The sequence below is a fragment of the Polypterus senegalus genome, chromosome 2, assembly GCF_016835505.1.
Source record: "Polypterus senegalus isolate Bchr_013 chromosome 2, ASM1683550v1, whole genome shotgun sequence".
Taxonomy (NCBI): domain Eukaryota; kingdom Metazoa; phylum Chordata; class Cladistia; order Polypteriformes; family Polypteridae; genus Polypterus; species Polypterus senegalus.
The window spans coordinates 94,450,894-94,459,690 of NC_053155.1; positions in this window are offsets into that span (position 1 = coordinate 94,450,894).

The window sequence follows — 8,797 nt, forward strand, 5'->3', positions numbered from 1 at the left end:
TGACAACTCCCTGAAATTTGCAAAAAATGCAGTGGTCCTTGTAAATGGCCAACGCACTGATCAGTCTATACCACAGGGCCCTTACTTTGTATTAGACAACGACCTTCTTTATCGTGTAGCAATGCATGATGGGCAGGAGAGAAAGCTGCTGCTAGTTCCGCGTACCTTCCGGCGGCAGGTCTGCGAGCTAGCACACGTTCACCTCCTAGGTGGCCACTTGGGCACCGAAAAAACTCTGGAGCGAATCAAGCTCCGTTTCTACTGGCCGGGAGTCAATGAGGAGGTTTCGCTTTGCGCTTCCTGCCCGGAGTGTCAACTGCGACAAATTCCCAGGAGGGGCCGTGCTCCTCTTGTCCCTATACCCCTGATTGATGTTCCCTTCCAAAGAATTGGGGTCGACTTGGTTGGACCCCTAGAGCCCTCAGCCCGAGGACACAAGTACATTTTAGTCCTCGTGGATTACGCTACACGATACCCCGAAGCTGTTCCGTTGCGCTCAGCTACATCCAAAGCTATCGCACGGGAATTACTAGGGTCTTTTCGCGTGTGGGTGTTCCCAAGGAAGTCTTGACAGACCAGGGGACACCTTTCACCTCGGAGACGTTCAAGGAGACTGCCAAGTTGCTGAAAATAAAGCATTTAAAGACCGCGGTGTATCATCCTCAAACCGACGGGTTAGTAGAGAGGTTTAATCAGACTCTCAAACAAATGCTACGTAAGGTGGTCAGCGAGGATGGAAGGAACTGGGATCAGCTCCTCCCCCTCGTCCTTTTTGCTTATCGGGAAGTCCCACAAGCCTCCACGGGGTTCTCCCCTTTTGAATTACTGTATGGGCGACAATCTCGGGGCATATAAGACATTCTAAAAGAAGGGTGGGAAGAAGAGGCTCTTCCCTCTACAAATATATTAGAGTATATCGCGCAGTTACGCAATAGATTGGGAAAGATTCGGCCTCTCCTTAAAAGTCACATGGAAGAAGCACAAGCAGCACAGGCCCGTTATCGTATCGTCTTCCCGAGGCAAAAAGGGCTGAAGTGGAGCTTGAGATCAAGCGCATGCTGGAGCTAGGTGTGATTGAGGAAAGTTATAGTCCCTGGTCCAGCCCAATTGTGCTCGTCAGTAAGCCTGACGGGAGTTGGAGGTTTTGCAATGACTTCCGTCGGCTTAATCAAGTCTCCCAATTCGATGCTTATCCTATGCCTCGAGTGGACGACCTCCTCGAGAGGCTGGGACAGGCTCGGTACTTGACCACACTTGACATGACAAAAGGGTACTGGCAGGTTCCTTTAACGGACACCGCGAAGGAAAAAAACGCGTTTAGTACCCCTAACGGACACTGGCAGTATCGTGTCCTTCTATTTGGGTTACACAGGGGGCCAGCAACCTTCCAGCGTCTGGTGGACAAAGTGCTCCGGCCACATAACTCATACAGTGCTGCCTACCTGGATGACGTGGTCATCTATTCCAGCACGTGGACAGAACACCTACAGCAGGTCCGAGCGGTATTGCGAACACTTGGTGAGGCCGGGCTCCGGATTAATCCCAAGAAATGCTTCTTTGGGTTAAGTGAAGCCAAATATTTAGGCTACCTGGTGGGTCGGGGTACCGTGAGGCCACAGTGCTCCAAAGTTGATGCCATTTTGAAATGGCCCGTCCATGAACCAAGCGGCAGGTCCAAGCCTTTCTCGGATTAGCCGGGTACTACCACCGGTTTGTGCCCGCTTCGAGAGAGCGGCGCCTTGACTGATTTAACAAAGAAGAGGGCCCCGAACATTGTGGTATGGACTGAGAACACAGGCACTGCATTTAGTGACTTGAAACAGGCCCTTACGTCCGCACCTATTTTGATGGCACCTAACTTCTCTTTGCCTTTTATCCTCCAGACGGACGCTTCGGACACAGGCCTGGGCGCCGTGCTGAGCCAAAGTGCCGATGGTGTAGAACACCCCATCGTGTTCCTAAGACGGAAACTGTTGGACCGGGAAACCAGGTATGCAGCGGTGGAAAGGGAGGCTTTGGCGATTAAATGGGCGATTACTCAGCTGAGGTACTACCTGTTGGGCCGGGAGTTCACTCTTGTCACAGACCATGCGCCTCTACAGTGGATGGCCCTGCACAAGGAGTTGAATCCCCGGGTCACCCGGTGGTTTCTTGACCTGCAGCCGTACAAGTTTTCTCTCGTTCATCATCGGGGTGCTCTCCATGCCAACGCTGATGCTCTTCTCGGGTTCACGACCTCTCGGTTAGGTCGCCCGACCCACGGGTCTGGGCTAAGGGGGCCTTGTCACACACGCGCATGGGAGGCAGCTAAAGGGCTTGAGTGATGGCAGTTCTGAGACAGGCCGGGCTGTGGCAGAGTGCACTGACTCTTCTTCTCACTTCCCTGTAGACCATCCCTGGGAGACTCCACCTGGCTCTCGTGACATCACTTCCGGGACCGAACCAATGGAGACAGAACCAACAGGCGCTGGCCCCCCTGATGTCACGTCCGGGCCTGATCCAATGAGTGACGGACACGTGCCCGATTCCCATGACCTCACTTCCTGTCTTCCCCTTTAAAAGCCTGCCCTTTTTCCCCTTACCCTCAGTCTTGTCTTGGACTCGTTTGTATGCACATCAGTGCTGTTGTTGGTGATGAAAAACGATTTTGCAGCCAGGATACCAAAATATACGGGTGGCTGCCCCAAATCTTCTTCGAGTATGTCTCAGTTTTGTGACACCCTCTATCTTTACATCCTTGTTTTTTCTTCCTGTAAAAATTTAAATGAAGTTCTGTAGTAATAAGGTGTTGTACCGTGTTAGCCATAATGGATGCAATGAGAAGTCAAGCCCAATGACACCTTTTATTAGCTAACTGAACAGATTACAATTTGCAAGCTTTCAAGGCAACTCAGGCCCTTTCTTCAGGCAACTTGCTTCTGTATTACATGTTGCCTGAAGAAGGGGCCTAGCAAATAAAAAGGTGTTGTGCTTGACTTCTCAAATGAATTGTTGAAATATGTTCTTGGCACAGTGACTGCTCTGCATCTACAACAGGGACACCAAGCAAAGATACCTTCTGATGGCATCTGCATTTTTCTTTTTCCCAGTCTTCTATTGCACTTTAAAAGCAGGATCTCACAGGATTCATTCATTATTGTTGTTAAAAGTTTAACTTTCACAGAGAAATGTGGAAATATTTTTTTAAACATTCTAAATGTCAAGTAGCTGAAAGGTCAGAATAGACACGAAATGAAAGATTTCACTTCCCTATAAAGATATTTGGCCATGGTAACTCCAAAACAGGTTGTGTATATCAGACAACATGTAAGTTCTTGGAAGACCTTTATGACTAAGAGAACATTTTATGAAGTAACCGTTCATGGAAAAGGCCATTACTAAAGATTCCACGGCACCTTTAAAACAATGTTATCTCTTTAAATGCACACTTGTTTTTTAGTTTCCAGTGCCGAGAACCTACTGTTAACCTTACCTCAGCTGCTCATCTCTTAATCCAAACGAAGACACCTGCCAGCATTTTTATAAACAGTCTAAAAATTAAATTACCTAAGTATTGAGACATAGTCATAATAAAAATGAGGAAAGGAATAAAACACAGCAGTCTTTTACATCATCAAATGATAAAACCTATGACTATTTTAAACTTTTAAAAAGTGTTGACTCAGGAAAATATAGATGACTAAAAACTTATTCTAAAAGCAACATTCTTCTTCTTCCTCTTTTTCTATACATGCTTACTCCGAGCCAAACTCAAGAGTAGACAGAGTCTGCAGTTCTCCAGAGTTCACAAACAAAAGAGGTCCTCAGCAGGTCAGCAGGTCAATGCAAGGCACCCTCAAGCACCTCCCAAAGCAAATCAGATTTGCAAGGTGCCAACTGACCTGGTGGTATTTGAGTGAATAGGCAGAAGTTACCGGAGGAAAGTCACACAACTAAGTGGAAAACTTGCACAAGTCAAATACTGTAGAAGGCATTCTAGCCGGAAATCAAATTTGTGTTGAGAATGAGACAATGTTGTGTCAGTGATAAAAAATATTGAATGAATCCTCATATCTTTCTTAATTTCTTACTTTCACACGTTTTATTGTTTTGTCTTTAAAACTTTACTCTTCTCAAGATGTCAGAAGCGTTTCCATTCATGCTTTTCAACTAAGTCAAAAAACAGTAGGCTCCCAAAATTATTAATCTTACTTCCCTTTTTTTTAGATCCTTATAATCCTTTTCAGGTTTGCTCCCATAAAATGTGACAGCAACTATTTTTGCCACCATTTCTGTCTTTCCACCTGTCTGTCTGCATGCAACAATTTGACCCCCAGTTGACTGAGTTAGTTGAAATTGGGTACATTTATTCTTCAAGGAAATCTGTTATAGAAGCTCAATTGTTGTTCAGATATCTTAAACAGATCATGCTACATGTGTTTTCTAAATTTTACAACTCCCCATTTAAAAAGCACTGGCAAATTTTCAAAATCATCTATCTTAAAAGAGAAACTTTCTTTAGAATTTCAATTACTGATTAATTCCTCTTTTTGAATTTACTTTGAGAGAGGTTATTTCAGCTTGTATATTCACCTCTTGTACATTTCTGACAGTCGAAAATACATCCCCAAAACAAACTATTGAAGTAGACTGATAGTCCCATGATTAGGAAATTAGAAATACAATCACCCACAGACGCTCCACAACCTATTATAAAAATGGTATAGCAAATTTTATAACATTTATAAACATTTATAAAAGCCATTTCAGCTACCACTAGTCAGTGTGAGCTTGGATTTTAATTAAATCATTCAGGTTAAATGATAATTAAAAACATGTACTTTATTTGCTCTACTAATGCACCTACAATAGTTACATTCAATTACAACTGTTATTTTTGAAAATGAGTTATCCATCCATCCACCCAGCCATCCATTTTCTGCCACTTTTCCAGATCTGGGTTGCAGGGGCAGCAGTCTAAGCAATGATACCCAGACATCCCTTTTCCCAGCCATCTCCTCCAGTTCCTCCAGTGGGATACTGAGGCATTCCTAGGCCAGCCAGATAAGCTCTCCAGCATGTCCTGCGTCTGCTGTGAGATCTCCCACTGGTTGGACCTGCCAAAAGCACCTCCCCAAGGAGGCATTCTAATCAGATCCCCAAACCACCTCAACTGGCTTCTTTTGATGTAGAATATGACTTAGTCAGTCAGTCATTGTCCAACCCACTATATCCTAACACAGGGGTCTGCTGCAGCCAATCCCAGCCAACACAGCGTGGAAGGCAGGAACAAATCCCGGGCAGGGCACCAGCCCACTGCAGGGCACACACACACACCAAGCACACACAAGGGACAATTTAGGATCTCCAATGCACCTAACCTGCATGTCTTTAGACTGTGGGAGGAAACCGGAGCACCCGGAGGGAACCCACATAGACACGGGGAGAACATGCAAACTCCACGCAGGGAGGACCCGGGAGGTGAACCCGGGTCTCCTAACTGCGAGGCAGCAGCGTTACCACTGCACCACTGTGCTGCCCAGAATATGGCTTATTGCTACAAAAATATTTAATAAACAAAAACCTCTGTCTTTAATGGAATAAAAACAGCCAGCACTTGGGCTATGAACAAGTTCTGTTGTTGCTGACATTTTTAACCTTATTTTGTCGTAAGTCAGAACTTGCACTGAAAATGTAAGTTAGCAGAAATAACAGCAAAAATGCTTAATGCTTTATTACTTGTTTTACAGGGAAAAAACATCAGTCATAATAATAACAGTGAAGCAGTATTGGTGGTGGTACTATACTTTAAATCATAACATATAAAAAACTAAAATGAACCATGGGTATGTACAGTATTTTGACCTTAAAACACATTATGGTTTTTAATAATGACACAGTACCTCATAGAGTTGGAGAAAAAGCCGCCACTAGCTGACTATTTACCCCTCAGCTGACACATTCTGTTGTTGCTAAGGGATCACTGAGTGTCACCTCCTCCTTCTTCCTGCGGATGTACTCCCCGAGATGGCACAGCTGGGATACATACTTAGGATGCTGGGAATCACAAACAGTGGTTTTTCTATTGCTCCAGCTAAAGAGCCAGCTGCTGACAATGCTACTTACCCGTGACTGAGCTTACTGCAAGTTGCAGGTTACAATAAGTGCTACATGTACAATGAAAGCAAAAAACAAAGATAAAAAAATTTGATAAAGTCTGTAGTGTACAGTACTATTCCTCACCATTAGTAATGGTTATTACATATTATTGAGTGACAAAACTAGTTTGCTTCCTTTGTAACTTGCTAGATGTTTTATGGGTGTTTTATGTTCTACTTAATATGTGCAGAATTGCTGTAACTTGAGATCAATGTAACCTGAGAGCTGCAGGTAAACAAAAACTAAAAATACCCCAACTTTCAAAACAACAGTTAAATCACCAGAAGCGTGTCAATGTTATACCATGTGTACATTTTCTAACTTGTTAACCTTTGCATGTGTGAATTTTTAGCATCACATCCTCCATGCTGACACTCAATATGTACACTTCACAGATTAGTGTTCCTGTGCCCTCTTCTGTACTCCTTGTTCACCTCTGACTGTGTGGCAAGACACAGCTCCAGCTCCATGATTACGCCTGATCACCAACAATTAGGAGACAGCTTATAGAGAAGAGGTCTACCTGCTGACTCACTAATGCTAGGACAACACTCCTACACTTAATGTCAGCAAAGCCAAGAAACAAACCGTTTACATCAGAAAGCAGAAGGCAGACCAAACTTCTCCAAATTTCTTGGCTATTACGGATGAACTGAAATTGATCCAACATATTTTGTCTGTTGTCAAGGAGGCTCACCGGCACCTCAATTTCCTCATACATGTGAGGACAGCTCACATTTCTCCATCTGTTCTCAATTATAAAAAATAACTTCTACAGATGCTCAGTAGATGCCATCCTCACTGGTAACATAACATCCTGGTATGTGTAGCAAGAAGGTTATTTGTGCCAAATGTAATTTGTGAAATTTATTTCAGAAAACCATGTAGTTCAGCTGAGAGAGAGAGAGAGAGAGACTGCTAGGGAGACTGACAAATGACAGCTGTAAGTCAGGTTAGGGAGATAGGCAGAAAACATGTGAAGGACACAAACAGGTTGTTTTAAAAGGTGCTGATGTCTGCTTGACCAACATGATTAAAAAGCCCAGTGTCTGTGAAGGTATTAATAACCAGCTAGTTCCTCTGGTAGTTGCCCATAGCTGACGTGAATTCTATGAATATGTACTTACGTGAGTGTTTATAATGACAAGGATCCAGCATGACGTCAGAAGCATCTCACTATGCCAACGACATTCCTCGCTGCTAGATGGGACATTTGTTTGTCTGCATTCTCCCACTTGGCTGTGATGTCCTTTTGATTCTCTTCAGCCTGAATATTATGGTATACAGGATTATGCATTATATTCTGAGAATGAATGTTATCTTCTAAAGCAAGTTAAATTCATATATCCCTCTCTCTTTTTGTACCATATTGTACCATATAGACTTCCAATACAACTCGGAGTTCTGCCACATGCAAAAGTTCGCTGATGACACTGCTATCATGGGCTGCATCAGGAGTGGGCAGGAGGAGGAGTATAGGAACCTAATCAAGGACTTTGTTAAATGGTGCGACTCAAACCACCTACAACTGAACAACAGCAAAACCAAAGAGCTGGTGGTGGATTTTAGGAGGTCGAGGCCCGTCATGGACCCCGAGATCACCAGAGGAGACTGTGTGCAGAGAGTGCAGACCTATAAATACCTGGGAGTGCAGCTGGATGATAAATTGGACTGGACTGCCAATACTGATGCTCTATGCAAGAGAGGACAGAGCTGACTATACTTCCTTAGAAGGCTGGCGTCCTTCAACATCTGCAATAAGATGCTGCAGATGTTCGATCAGACGGTTGTGGCGTGTGCCCTCTTCTACGTGGTGGTGTGTTGGGGAGGCAACATAAAGAAGAGGGACACCTCACGCCTTGACAAACTGGTGAGGAAGGCAGGCTCTATTGTAGGCACGGAGCTGGACAGTCCGACATCTGTGGCAGAGCAACAGACACTGAGCAGGCTCCTGTCAATCATGGAGAATCCACTGCATCCACTGAACAGTGTCATCTCCAGACAGAGGAGCAGCTTCAGTGACACGCTGCTGTCACTGTCCTGCTCCACTGACAGACTGAGAAGATCGTTCCTCCCCCACACTATGCGACTCTTTAATTCCACCCGGGGGGGTAAACGTTAACATTATACAATGATATTGTATGTTATACCTGCATTTTTTAACTTGCACTGCATTTTTATCATTATTTAATTAATATTGGTTTTATCAGTATGCTGCTGCTGGAGTATGTGAATTTCCCCTTGAGGATTAATAAAGTATCTATCTATCTATCTATCTATCTATCTATCTATCTATCTATCTATCTATCTATCTATCTATCTATCTATCTATCTATCTATCTATCTATCTATTTCTCTCTTGTAATTAATTCCTGGCATGGGTACAAAAGGGATGGTATTGGTTCTAGTCAATTCTGCATAAAGAAACACATCCCGGCGAGAAATAGTGCCCCCTGCTGGATACATATGTCACCTGCTTGGTTCAAGATCATAAGGCACTGCAGAAGGTGGTACAAGTAGCACAGAATATTACTGCTGCTCAGCTGCCTTCTGATCAGGACATATACAACAGTTGCTCCTTTAGAAAGGCAAACAATATAATTAAAGACATTAACCGTCCTGCATGGATGCTATTTTCATTCCTCCCTTCTGGCAAGCT